Here is a 15,615-nt window from a genome sequence, read left to right on the forward strand (position 1 = left end):
GGGCTGCAGTGGGACACTGGGTCAATGTACAGACAGAAAGGGCCCAGGTTGGAGCTCAGTCTGGGCTGCAGTGGGACACTGGTTCAATGGACATTTAGGACGGGCCCAGGGTGGGGCTCAGTCTGGGCTGCAGTGGGACACTGGGTCAATGCACAGACAGGAAGGGCCCAGGGTGGGGCTCAGTCTGTGCTGCAGTGGGACACTAGTTCAATGTACAGACAGGAGGGGCCCAGGGTGGGGCTCAGTCTGGGCTGCAGTGGGACACTGGGTCAATGTACAGACAGGAAGGGCCCAGGGTGGTGCTCAGTCTGGGTTGCAGTGGGACACTGGGTCAATGTACAGACAGGAAGGACCCAGGGTGGGGCTCTGTCTGGGCTGCAGTGGGACACTGGGTCAATGTACAGACAGGAAGGGCCCAAGGAGGGTCTCATTCTGGGCTGCAGTGGGACACTGGGTCAATGTCCCCGACAGGAAGGGCCCAGGGTGGTGCTCCGTCTGGGCTGCGGTGAGTCACTGAGTGAATTTACAGACAGGAAGGGCCCTGGGTGTGGCTCAGTCGGAGCTGCAGTGGGATACTGGGTCAATGAACAGACTGGAAGGTCCCAGCTTGGGGGCTCAGTCTGGACTGCAGTAAGACACTGATATTTGGACTCAGTACTCCTGAGTGACTCTCCCTTTGACGAGTGAGAATCTGGAACTTGTTCCTGTGTACCGTGCCTTCAGCTGCCGAGGCCCTATGCTCTTGAATTCCCTCCCTGAACCTTTCCATCTCTCAACCTCTCTCGCCTCCTTGTAATCTACTTCTTTGATCAAGTGTTTTCCCACCTGTCCTAATATTTCCTTACGTGGCTCAATGTCAAATTTTGTCGAAAAGCTCCCGTTAAGTACCTTGGGAAGTTTCACCACTATAAAGGCGCTATATCAATGTAAATTGTTTTCCATATGCTGTGTTAATAAAACTCCACTGTTTACTTCAGCTCCGGCCTGGTCTCCTCATTATATAAAATAAAATTATGGTTTTCGTATTTTAAAATCATAGAATCATATCATAGAAGTTACAACATGGAAACAGGCCCTTCGGCCCAACATGTCCATGTCGCCCAGTTCATACCACGAAGCTGGTCCCAGTTGCCAGCACTTGGTCGATATCACTCTATACCCATCTTACTCATGTAACTGTCCAAATGTTTTTTAAAAGACAAAATTGTACCCGCCTCTACTACTGCCTCTGGCAGCTCGTTCCAGACACTCACCACCCTTTGAGTGAAAACATTGCCCCTCTGGACCCTTTTGTATCTCTCCCCTCTCACCTTAAATCTATGTCCCCTCGTTATAGACTCCCCTACCTTTGGGAAAATATTTTGACTATCTATCTTATCTATGCCCCTCATTATTTTATAGACTTCTATAAGATCACCCCTTAACCTCCTACTCTCCAGGGAAAAAAGTCCCAGTCTATCTAACCTCTCCCTATAAGTCAAACCATCAAGTCCCGGTAGCATCCTAGTAAATCTTTTCTGCACTCTTTCTAGTTTAATAATATCCTTTCTATAATAGTGTGACCAGAACTGTACACAGTATTCCAAGTGTGTCCTTACTAATGTCCTGTACAACTTCAACAAGACATCCCAACTCCTGCATTCAATGTTCTGACCAATGAAACCAAGCATGCCGAATGCCTTCTTCACCATCCTATCCACCTGTGACTCCACTTTCAAGGAGCTATGAACCTGTACTCCTAGATCTCTTTGTTCTATAACTCTCCCCAACGCCCTACCATTAACGGAGCAGGTCCTGGCCCGATTCGATCTCCCAAAATGCATCACCTCACATTTATCTAAATTAAACTCCATCTGCCATTCATCGGCCCACTGGCCCAATTTATCAAGGTCCCGTTGCAATCCTAGATAACCTTCTTCACTGTCCACAATGCCACCAATCTTGGTGTCATCTGCAAACTTACTAACCATGCCTCCTAAATTCTCATCCAAATCATTAATATAAATAACAAATAACAGCGGACCCAGCACCGATCCCTGAGGCACACCGCTGGACACAGGCCTCCATTTTGAAAAACAACCCTCTGCAACCACCCTCTGTCATCTGTCGTCAAGCCAATTTTGTATCCAATTGGCTACCTCACCTTTGATCCCATGAGATTTAACCTTATGTAACAACCTACCATGCGGTACCTTGTCAAAGGCTTTGCTAAAGTCCATGTAGACCACGTCTCCTGCACAGCCCTCATCTATCTTCTTGGTTACCCCTTCAACAAACTCAATCAAATTCGTGAGACATGATTTTCTCTCACAAAACCATGCTGACTTTTCCTAATCAGTCCCTGCCTCTCCAAATGCCTGTAGATCCTGTCCCTCAGAATACCCTCTAACAACTTACCCACTACAGATGTCAGGCACAACGGTCTGTAGTTCCCAGGCTTTTCCCTGCCGCCCTTCTAAAACAAAGGCACAACATTTGCTACCCTCCAATCTTCAGGCACCTCACCTTTAGCTGTCGATGATTCAAATAACTCTGCTAGGGGACCCGCAATTTCCTCCCTAACCTCCCATAACGTCCTGAATATTGAATATTTTTTTTCTGGAAACAACATCACACATCCTCTAACTGGTATCATAGATGTGACTGGTCTGTCTATTGAACCGGTTGGGCCTTACCCGGAGTGGGAGGCTGGATATGCAATTTACACAATTTTTTTCGACATCAGCTGGGTCTCCAGAAAATGGCCGCCCGATATGTGACGTAAAATGGCCACAATGCAGCGCAAAATGACGACCAGGCACCTTTTGCAAAATGGCTGCCAAGAACCAGCCAGCAATATCACTGAAGCAGGCCATTCGGCCCTTCGTGCCTGTGCAGGCTCTTTGCAGTTGGTCCCATTCCTTTCCCCAAACCGAACAATGTGTTCCTTTTCAAGTGTTTATCCAATTTCCTTTTGAAAGTTACCATTGAATCTGCTTCCACTTCCCTTTCAGGCAGTGAATTGCAGATCATAACAACTCGTTGCGTAAAAATAATTCTTCCTCATGTCACCTCTGATGCTTTTGACAATTATTTTGAATCTGTGTCCTCTGGTTACCGACTGACAACTCAAAGTTGTCCCATCTCCCCGAAACACTATCATCATTTTGAAATGATAACAAACCCTCGAAGCCCGTACAGGGGTTCACGTTTCTGACGTTAATCTCCTCTCGGCCACTGTTTGTCTCACTCTGGGTTAACGTGTTTGTATAACATTGCAGGCCGGGCTACTTTAACCCCAGGCTTTAACCTGGTTAAATCACAACGGTCACAATCGAACAGGAACATGTTAAACCGAGGCCTCAAAACCAGGACCCAGAGAGGAAATTAAACCCCAGGGCAATGAACAGACCGAACTCACCTGGGCCCTGTTTGGGTGCAGCCTGTGGAGGAGGCCTCGGTCGGTCCTCTCTGGGGAGGAGGCCTGCGCCGGTCCCCTCTCGGGGAGGCAATGGGCACCCCAGTGTGATCCAGAGTGGCAGTCTTTATACTTAGACCACCACATCAATAACTGCTCGTGCAACAACAATAACTTCTATTCCTAATATATACACGTGTGTATCTACACACGGCCAGCACGGCGGCCAACTTGGACAAAAAGGCTGCAAGTACGGCGGCCAACTTGGACAAAAGGTCCGCAAGTACGGCATTCATCTTGGACATAATAGTTGTAAGTATTGCGGCCATCTTGGAGAAAATGTGGGCAAGCCTCGCGCAGAGTGCCCCCAGTGATATCACAGTTTGTGTGGAGTGCACCCAATCACCCCAATGTTATCCCAAATTGCACCCAGAAATCCCACAGTGCACCCATTCCCCCCAGAGGGATCGCAGAGTGGCAGTCTTTATATTTAGACCACCACAACTACTATCACAACAACAACAACAACAACTTGCTTTATATTATATATATATTTACACACGGCCAACATGGCGGCATTTTGGACTAAATGGCAGAAAGTACGGCGGCCATGTTGGATAAATGGCGCCAAATACGCCGGCCATCTTGTAAAAATGGCGGCAACTATTGCGCACAGAGTGCTCAATGATCACACGGTGACCCCAGAGTGCACTCAGTCATACCAGAGTGATTCCAGAGTGCATCGAGTGATCCCAGAGTGCACTCGGTCATACCAGAGTGATTCCAGAGTGCATCGAGTGATCCCAGAGTGCACTCGGTCATACCAGAGTGATTCCAGAGTGCATCTAGTGATCCCAGAGTGCACTCGGTCATACCAGAGTGATTCCAGAGTGCATCGAGTGATCCCAGAGTGCACTCGGTCATACCAGAGTGATTCCAGTGTGCATCTAATGATCCCAGAGTGCACTCGGTCATACCAGAGTGATTCCAGAGTGCACCCAGTCAACCCAGACTGATCCCAGAGTGCATCCCGGGATGCCAGAGTGCTCCCAGCCGCTCCAGGCTAAAGCCAGTCACCCCAGAGTGAACCCAGAATGCACCCAGGGAACTCAGCGTTGAGCCAGTCACCCCAGAGTGATGATAGAATATACTCAGGGATCCCGAAGTGCACCAGTCACCCCAGAGTGATGATAGAATATACTCAGGGATCCCGAAGTGCACCAGTCACCCTAGAGTGATGATAGAATATACTCAGGGATCCCGAAGTGCACCAGTCACCCCAGAGTGATGATAGAATATACTCAGGGATCCCGAAGTGCACCAGTCACCCCGGAGTGATGATAGAATATACTCAGGGATCCCGAAGTGCACCAGTCACCCCGGAGTGATGATAGAATATACTCAGGGATCCCGAAGTGCACCAGTCACCCCGGAGTGATGATAGAATATACTCAGGGATCCCGAAGTGCACCAGTCACCCCGGAGTGATGATAGAATATACTCAGGGATCCCGAAGTGCACCAGTCACCCCGGAGTGATGATAGAATATACTCAGGGATCCCGAAGTGCACCAGTCACCCCAGAGTGATGATAGAATATACTCAGGGATCCCGAAGTGCACCAGTCACCCCAGAGTGATGATAGAATATACTCAGGGATCCCGAAGTGCACCAGTCACCCCGGAGTGATGATAGAATATACTCAGGGATCCCGAAGTGCACCAGTCACCCCGGAGTGATGATAGAATATACTCAGGGATCCCGAAGTGCACCAGTCACCCCGGAGTGATCCCAGAGTGCAACCAGGAATCCCAGAGTGACAATCTTTATATTTAGACCCCCACTACAACTACTGCTACAAAAACAACGACTTGTATTTATTATATATAGATACTATATATATGTATTTACACACGGCCAGCATGGCGGCATCTTGGATCAAATGGTGGCAAGTACAGCAGCCAAATTGGACAAAATGGCGGCAAGTATGGCGGTCACCTTGGTCAACATGGCTGCAAGCACGGTGGACATCTTGGATAAAATGGCGGCGAGTACGGCAGCCATCACGGAGGAAATGTCGGCAAGTACCACGCAGAGTGTCCGCAGTGATCTCCCGGTGAGCCCAGAATGTCCCAGTGACCCTACAATGACCACGGAGTGCACCCAATCACACCAGAGAGATCCCAAATTACAGTCTTTATATTTAGAACACCACCACAACAACTACGACTTCAACAACAACTGGTATTTATAATATATAAGATATATAACCTGTGCATGTGTATTTACACATGGGCCAGCATAGCGGCAAGTACGGCGACCATCTTAGACAAAATGGCGGCAAGTACGGCAGCCATCTTGGTCGAAATGGTGCGGAGCACCGCTCAGAGTGTGCCCAGTGATCTCACACTGATCCCAGAATGTCCCAGTCAAACCAGAGTGATCACAGAGTGCACCCAGAAATTCCAGAATGCATCCAGTGACCACACAGTGATCCCAGCCTTGCTGCAAGTACGGCGGCCCTCTGGGACAAAATGGCGGCAAGTTCGGTGGCCATCTTGGAAAAAATTGCCAATAATATGGCGGCCATCTTGGACCAATTGGTGGCACGAACGTCGGTCACTTGGACAAAATTGCTGCAACCATGGCAACCATCTAGGACAAACTGGCGGCAAGTACAGCGGTCATCTTGAATAACATGGCGGCAAGTACGGCAGACATCCTGGGCACAATGTCGGCAAATAGCCTGCCATCTTGGAAAAAATGGCGGAAATTACCACGCAGAGTGTCAACAGTCAGATGACAGTGACCCCAGAACGTCTCCCTGAACCCACATTGACCCCAGAGTACAACCAGGGATCCCAGAGTGCGCCCAGTCATCCAAAAGTGATACCAGAGTTCTCGCAGGATCCCAGAGTGAACCCATTGACATCAGATCCGAGAATGCATCCAGTCACTCCACAGTGACGGGAAGTACAACGGTTCTCTGGGCCAAAGTGGCGAAATACAGCAGCCATCTTGGAAAAGCGGGCGCATTTTCGTCATCCATCTTGGAAAAAATTGCCGCAGGTATGGCGGCCATCTTGGACAACATGGCGGAAAGTGCGACAGACATTTAGGTCAAATTACAATGCAGAGTGTCGGCAGTGATACCACAGTGATCCCAGAATGTTCCAGTGAACCCACAGTGATCCCAGAATGTTCCAGTGATACCACAGTGATCCCAGAATGTTCCAGTGAACCCACAGTGATCCCAGAATGTTCCAGTGAAACCACAGTGATCCCAGAATGTTCCAGTGAAACCACAGTGATCCCAGAATGTTCCAGTGAACCCACAGTGATCCCAGAATGTTCCAGTGAACCCACAGTGATCCCAGAATGTTCCAGTGAACCCACAGTGATCCCAGAATGTTCCAGTGATACCACAGTGAACCCAGAATGTTCCAGTGATACCACAGTGATCCCAGAATGTTCCAGCAAACCCACAGTGATCCCAGAATGTTCCAATGAACCCACAGTGATCCCAGAATGTTCCAGTGAACCCACAGTGATCCCAGAATGTTCCAGCAAACCCACAGTGATCCCAGAATGTTCCAGTGAACCCACAGTGATCCCAGAATGTTCCAGTGAACCCACAGTGATCCCAGAATGTTACAGTGAACCCACAGTGATCCCAGAATGTTCCAGTGATACCACAGTGATCCCAGAATGTTCCAGTGAACCCACAGTGATCCCAGAATGTTCCAGTGAACCCACAGTGATCCCAGAATGTTCCAGTGAACCCACAGTGATCCCAGAATGTTCCAGTGAACCCACAGTGATCCCAGAATGTTCCAGTGATACCACAGTGAACCCAGAATGTTCCAGTGATACCTCAGTGATCCCAGAATGTTCCAGCAAACCCACAGTGATCCCAGAATGTTCCAATGAACCCACAGTGATCCCAGAATGTTCCAGTGAACCCACAGTGATCCCAGAATGTTCCAGCAAACCCACAGTGATCCCAGAATGTTCCAGTGAACCCACAGTGATCCCAGTATGTTCCAGTGATACCACAGTGATCCCAGAATGTTCCAGTGAACCCACAGTGATCCCAGAATGTTCCAGTGATACCACAGTGATCCCAGAATGTTCCAGTGAACCCACAGTGATCCCAGAATGTTCCAGTGAACCCACAGTGATCCCAGAATGTTCCAGCGAACCCACAGTAATCCCAGAATGTTCCAGTGAACCCACAGTGATCCCAGAATGTTCCAGTGAACCCACAGTGATCCCAGAATGTTCCAGTGATACCACAGTGATCCCAGAATGTTCCAGTGAACCCACAGTGATCCCAGAATGTTCCAGTAAACCCATAGTGATCCCTGAATGTTCCAGTGAACCCACAGTGATCCCAGAATGTTCCAGTGAACCCACAGTGATCCCAGAATGTTCCAGTGATACCACAGTGATCCCAGAATGTTCCAGCAAACCCACAGTGATCCCAGAATGTTCCAATGAACCCACAGTGATCCCAGAATGTTCCAGTGAACCCGCAGTGATCCCAGAATGTTCCAGCAAACCCACAGTGATCCCAGAATGTTCCAGTGAACCCACAGTGATCCCAGAATGTTCCAGTGAACCCACAGTAATCCCAGAATGTTCCAGTGAACCCACAGTGATCCCAGAATGTTCCAGTGATACCACAGTGATCCCAGAATGTTCCAGTGAACCCACAGTGATCCCAGAATGTTCCAGTGAACCCACAGTGATCCCAGAATGTTCCAGTGAACCCACAGTGATCCCAGAATGTTCCAGTGAACCCACAGTGATCCGAGAATGTTCCAGTGAACCCACAGTGATCCCAGAATGTTCCAGTGATACCACAGTGATCCCAGAATGTTCCAGTGAACCCACAGTGATCCCAGAATGTTCCAGTGAACCCACAGTGATCCCTGAATGTTCCAGTGAACCCACAGTGATCCCAGAATGTTCCAATGAACCCACAGTGATCCCAGAATGTTCCAGTGATACCACAGTGATCCCAGAATGTTCCAGTGATACCACAGTGATCCCAGAATGTTCCAGTGAACCCACAGTGATCCCAGAATGTTCCAGTGAACCCACATTGATCCCAGAATGTTCCAATGAACCCACAGTGATCCCAGAATGTTCCAGTGAACCCACAGTGATCCCAGAATGTTCCAGTGAACCCACAGTGATCCCAGAATGTTCCAGTGATACCACAATGATCCCAGAATGTTCCAGTGAACCCACAGTGATCCCCGAATGTTCCAGTGAACCCACAGTGATCCCAGAATGTTCCAGTGAACCCACAGTGATCCCAGAATATTCCAGCAAACCCACAGTGATCCCAGAATGTTCCAGTGAACCCACAGTGATGCCAGAATGTTCCAGTGATACCACAGTGATCCCATAATGTTCCAGTGAACCCACAGTGATCCCAGAATGTTCCAGTGATACCACAGTGATCCCAGAATGTTCCAGTGAACCCACAGTGATCCCAGAATGTTCCAGTGAACCCACAGTGATCCCAGAATGTTCCAGTGATACCACAGTGATCCCAGAATGTTCCAGCAAACCCACAGTGATCCCAGAATGTTCCAGTGAACCCACAGTGATCCCAGAATGTTCCAGTGATACCACAGTGATCCCATAATGTTCCAGTGAACCCACAGTGATCCCAGAATGTTCCAGTGATACCACAGTGATCCCATAATGTTCCAGTGAACCCACAGTGATCCCAGAATGTTCCAGTGATACCACAGTGATCCCAGAATGTTCCAGTGAACCCACAGTGATCCCTGAATGTTCCAGTGAACCCACAGTGATCCCAGAATGTTCCAGTGATACCACAGTGATCCCAGAATGTTCCAGCAAACCCACAGTGATCCCAGAATGTTCCAGTGAACCCACAGTGATCCCAGAATGTTCCAGTGATACCACAGTGATCCCATAATGTTCCAGTGAACCCACAGTGATCCCAGAATGTTCCAGTGAACCCACAGTGATCCCAGAATGTTCCAGTGAACCCACAGTGATCCCAGAATGTTCGAGTGAACCCACAGTGATCCCAGAATGTTCCAGCAAACCCACAGTGATCCCAGAATGTTCCAGTGAACCCACAGTGATCCCAGAATGTTCCAGTGAACCCACAGTGATCCCAGAATGTTCCAGTGAACCCACAGTGATCCCAGAATGTTCCAGTGAACCCACAGTGATCCCAGAATGTTCCAGTGAACCCACAGTGATCCCAGAATGTTCCAGTGAACCCACAGTGATCCCAGAATGTTCCAGTGAACCCACAGTGATCCCAGAATGTTCCAGCAAACCCACAGTGATCCCAGAATGTTCCAGTGAACCCACAGTGGTCCCAGAATGTTTCAGTGAACCCACAGTGATCCCAGAATGTTCCAGTGAACCCACAGTGATCCCAGAATGTTCCAGCGAACCCACAGTGATCCCAGAATGTTCCAGCAAACCCACAGTGATCCTAGAATGTTCCAGTGAACCCACAATGATCCCCGAATGTTCGAGTGAACCCACAGTGATCCCAGAATGTTCCAGCAAACCCACAGTGATCCCAGAATGTTCCAGTGAACCCACAGTGATCCCAGAATGTTCCAGTGATACCACAGTGATCCCAGAATGTTCCAGTGAACCCACAGTGATCCCAGAATGTTCCAGCAAACCCACAGTGATCCTAGAATGTTCCAGTGAACCCACAGTGATCCCAGAATGTTCGAGTGAACCCACAGTGATCCCAGAATGTTCCAGCAAACCCACAGTGATCCCAGAATGTTCCAGTGAACCCACAGTGATCCCAGAATGTTCCAGTGAACCCACAGTGATCCCAGAATGTTCCAGTGAACCCACAGTGATCCCAGAATGTTCCAGTGAACCCACAGTGATCCCAGAATGTTCCAGTGAACCCACAGTGATCCCAGAATGTTCCAGTGAACCCACAGTGATCCCAGAATGTTCCAGTGAACCCACAGTGATCCCAGAATGTTCCAGCAAACCCACAGTGATCCCAGAATGTTCCAGTGAACCCACAGTGATACCAGAATGTTTCAGTGAACCCACAGTGATCCCAGAATGTTCCAGTGAACCCACAGTGATCCCAGAATGTTCCAGTGAACCCACAGTGATCCCAGAATGTTCCAGCAAACCCACAGTGATCCTAGAATGTTCCAGTGAACCCACAGTGATCCCCGAATGTTCGAGTGAACCCACAGTGATCCCAGAATGTTCCAGCAAACCCACAGTGATCCCAGAATGTTCCAGTGAACCCACAGTGATCCCAGAATGTTCCAGTGAACCCACAGTGATCCCAGAATGTTCCAGCAAACCCACAGTGATCCCAGAATGTTCCAGTGAACCCACAGTGATCCCAGAATGTTCCAGTGAACCCACAGTGATCCCAGAATGTTCCAGCAAACCCACAGTGATCCCAGAATGTTCCAGTGAACCCACAGTGATCCCAGAATGTTGCAGTGAACCCACAGTGATCCCAGAATGTTCCAGTGATAGCACAGTGATCCCAGAATGTTCCAGCAAACCCACAGTGATCCCAGAATGTTCCAGTGAAGCCAAAGTGATCCCAGAATGTTCCAGTGATACCACAGTGATCCTAGAATGTTCCAGTTAACCCACAGTGATCCCAGAATGTTCCAGCAAACCCACAGTGATCCCAGAATGTTGCAGTGAACCCACAGTGATCCCAGAATGTTCCAGTGAACCCACAGTGAACCCAGAATGTTCCAGTGATACCACAGTGATCCCAGAATGTTCCAGCAAACCCACAGTGATCCCAGAATGTTCCAGTGATACCACAGTGATCCCAGAATGTTCCAGTGATACCACAGTGATCCCAGAATGTTCCAGTGAACCCACAGTGATCCCTGAATGTTCCAGTGAACCCACAGTGATCCCAGAATGTTCCAGTGAACCCACAGTGATCCCAGAATGTTCCAGCAAACCCACAGTGATCCCAGAATGTTCCAGTGAACCCACAGTGATCCCAGAATGTTTCAGTGAACCCACAGTGATCCCAGAATGTTCCAGTGATACCACAGTGATCCCAGAATGTTCCAACAAACCCACAGTGATACCAGAATGTTCCAGTGAACCCACAGTGATCCCAGAATGTTCCAGTGAACCCACAGTGATCCCAGAATGTTCCAGTGAACCCACAGTGATCCCAGAATGTTCCAGTGAACCCACAGTGATCCCAGAATGTTCCAGTGAACCCACAGTGATCCCAGAATGTTCCAGTGAACCCACAGTGATCCCAGAATGTTGCAGTGAACCCACAGTGATCCCAGAATGTTCCAGTGATACCACAGCGATCCCAGAATGTTCCAGCAAACCCACAGTGATCCCAGAATGTTCCAGTGAAGCCAAAGTGATCCCAGAATGTTCCAGTGATACCACAGTGATCCTAGAATGTTCCAGTGAACCCACAGTGATCCCAGAATGTTCCAGCAAACCCACAGTGATCCCAGAATATTGCAGTGAACCCACAGTGATCCCAGAATGTTCCAGTGAACCCACAGTGAACCCAGAATGTTCCAGTGATACCACAGTGATCCCAGAATGTTCCAGCAAACCCACAGTGATCCCAGAATGTTCCAGTGATACCACAGTGATCCCAGAATGTTCCAGTGAACCCACAGTGATCCCAGAATGTTCCAGTGAACCCACAGTGATCCCAGAATGTTCCAGTGATACCACAGTGATCCCAGAATGTTCCAGCAAACCCACAGTGATCCCAGAATGTTCCAGTGAACCCACAGTGATCCCAGAATGTTCCAGTGATACTACAGTGATCCCAGAATGTTCCAGTGAACCCACAGTGATCCCAGAATGTTCCAGTGAACCCACAGTGATCCCAGAATGTTCCAGTGATACCACAGTGATCCCAGAATGTTCCAGTGATACCACAGTGATCCCAGAATGTTCCAGTGATACCACAGTGATCCCAGAATTTTCCAGTGAACCCACAGTGATCCCAGAATGTTCCAGTGATACCACAGTCATCCCAGAATGTTCCAGTGATACCACAGTGATCCCAGAATGTTCCAGTGAACCCACAGTGATCCCAGAATGTTCCAGTGAACCCACAGTGATCCCAGAATGTTCCAGTGATACCACAGTGTTCCCAGAATGTTCCAGTGATACCACAGTGATCCCAGAATGTTCCAGTGATACCACAGTGATCCCAGAATGTTCCAGTGAACCCACAGTTATCCCAGAATGTTCCAGTGAACCCACAGTGATCCCAGAATGTTCCAGTGATACCACAGTGATCCCAGAATGTTCCAGCAAACCCACAGTGATCCCAGAATGTTCCAGTGAACCCACAGTGATCCCAGAATGTTCCAGTGATACTACAGTGATCCCAGAATGTTCCAGTGAACCCACAGTGATCCCAGAATGTTCCAGCAAACCCACAGTGATCCCAGAATGTTCCAGTGAACCCACAGTGATCCCAGAATGTTCCAGTGAACCCACAGTGATCCCAGAATGTTCCAGTGAACCCACAGTGATCCCAGAATGTTCCAGTGAACCCACAGTGATCCCAGAATGTTCCAGTGAACCCACAGTGATCCCAGAATGTTCCAGTGAACCCACAGTGATCCCAGAATGTTCCAGTGAACCCACAGTGATCCCAGAATGTTCCAGCAAACCCACAGTGATCCCAGAATGTTCCAGTGAACCCACAGTGATACCAGAATGTTTCAGTGAACCCACAGTGATCCCAGAATGTTCCAGTGAACCCACAGTGATCCCAGAATGTTCCAGTGAACCCACAGTGATCCCAGAATGTTCCAGCAAACCCACAGTGATCCTAGAATGTTCCAGTGAACCCACAGTGATCCCCGAATGTTCGAGTGAACCCACAGTGATCCCAGAATGTTCCAGCAAACCCACAGTGATCCCAGAATGTTCCAGTGAACCCACAGTGATCCCAGAATGTTCCAGTGAACCCACAGTGATCCCAGAATGTTCCAGCAAACCCACAGTGATCCCAGAATGTTCCAGTGAACCCACAGTGATCCCAGAATGTTCCAGTGAACCCACAGTGATCCCAGAATGTTCCAGCAAACCCACAGTGATCCCAGAATGTTCCAGTGAACCCACAGTGATCCCAGAATGTTGCAGTGAACCCACAGTGATCCCAGAATGTTCCAGTGATAGCACAGTGATCCCAGAATGTTCCAGCAAACCCACAGTGATCCCAGAATGTTCCAGTGAAGCCAAAGTGATCCCAGAATGTTCCAGTGATACCACAGTGATCCTAGAATGTTCCAGTTAACCCACAGTGATCCCAGAATGTTCCAGCAAACCCACAGTGATCCCAGAATGTTGCAGTGAACCCACAGTGATCCCAGAATGTTCCAGTGAACCCACAGTGAACCCAGAATGTTCCAGTGATACCACAGTGATCCCAGAATGTTCCAGCAAACCCACAGTGATCCCAGAATGTTCCAGTGATACCACAGTGATCCCAGAATGTTCCAGTGATACCACAGTGATCCCAGAATGTTCCAGTGAACCCACAGTGATCCCTGAATGTTCCAGTGAACCCACAGTGATCCCAGAATGTTCCAGTGAACCCACAGTGATCCCAGAATGTTCCAGCAAACCCACAGTGATCCCAGAATGTTCCAGTGAACCCACAGTGATCCCAGAATGTTTCAGTGAACCCACAGTGATCCCAGAATGTTCCAGTGATACCACAGTGATCCCAGAATGTTCCAACAAACCCACAGTGATACCAGAATGTTCCAGTGAACCCACAGTGATCCCAGAATGTTCCAGTGAACCCACAGTGATCCCAGAATGTTCCAGTGAACCCACAGTGATCCCAGAATGTTCCAGTGAACCCACAGTGATCCCAGAATGTTCCAGTGAACCCACAGTGATCCCAGAATGTTCCAGTGAACCCACAGTGATCCCAGAATGTTGCAGTGAACCCACAGTGATCCCAGAATGTTCCAGTGATACCACAGCGATCCCAGAATGTTCCAGCAAACCCACAGTGATCCCAGAATGTTCCAGTGAAGCCAAAGTGATCCCAGAATGTTCCAGTGATACCACAGTGATCCTAGAATGTTCCAGTGAACCCACAGTGATCCCAGAATGTTCCAGCAAACCCACAGTGATCCCAGAATATTGCAGTGAACCCACAGTGATCCCAGAATGTTCCAGTGAACCCACAGTGAACCCAGAATGTTCCAGTGATACCACAGTGATCCCAGAATGTTCCAGCAAACCCACAGTGATCCCAGAATGTTCCAGTGATACCACAGTGATCCCAGAATGTTCCAGTGAACCCACAGTGATCCCAGAATGTTCCAGTGAACCCACAGTGATCCCAGAATGTTCCAGTGATACCACAGTGATCCCAGAATGTTCCAGCAAACCCACAGTGATCCCAGAATGTTCCAGTGAACCCACAGTGATCCCAGAATGTTCCAGTGATACTACAGTGATCCCAGAATGTTCCAGTGAACCCACAGTGATCCCAGAATGTTCCAGTGAACCCACAGTGATCCCAGAATGTTCCAGTGATACCACAGTGATCCCAGAATGTTCCAGTGATACCACAGTGATCCCAGAATGTTCCAGTGATACCACAGTGATCCCAGAATTTTCCAGTGAACCCACAGTGATCCCAGAATGTTCCAGTGATACCACAGTCATCCCAGAATGTTCCAGTGATACCACAGTGATCCCAGAATGTTCCAGTGAACCCACAGTGATCCCAGAATGTTCCAGTGAACCCACAGTGATCCCAGAATGTTCCAGTGATACCACAGTGTTCCCAGAATGTTCCAGTGATACCACAGTGATCCCAGAATGTTCCAGTGATACCACAGTGATCCCAGAATGTTCCAGTGAACCCACAGTTATCCCAGAATGTTCCAGTGAACCCACAGTGATCCCAGAATGTTCCAGTGATACCACAGTGATCCCAGAATGTTCCAGCAAACCCACAGTGATCCCAGAATGTTCCAGTGAACCCACAGTGATCCCAGAATGTTCCAGTGATACTACAGTGATCCCAGAATGTTCCAGTGAACCCACAGTGATCCCAGAATGTTCCAGTGAACCCACAGTGATCCCAGAATGTTCCAGTGATACCACAGTGATCCCAGAATGTTCCAGTGATACCACAGTGATCCCAGAATGTTCCAGTGATACCACAGT

The sequence above is a fragment of the Heptranchias perlo genome, unplaced genomic scaffold, assembly GCF_035084215.1.
Source record: "Heptranchias perlo isolate sHepPer1 unplaced genomic scaffold, sHepPer1.hap1 HAP1_SCAFFOLD_59, whole genome shotgun sequence".
Classification (NCBI taxonomy): Eukaryota; Metazoa; Chordata; class Chondrichthyes; order Hexanchiformes; family Hexanchidae; genus Heptranchias; species Heptranchias perlo.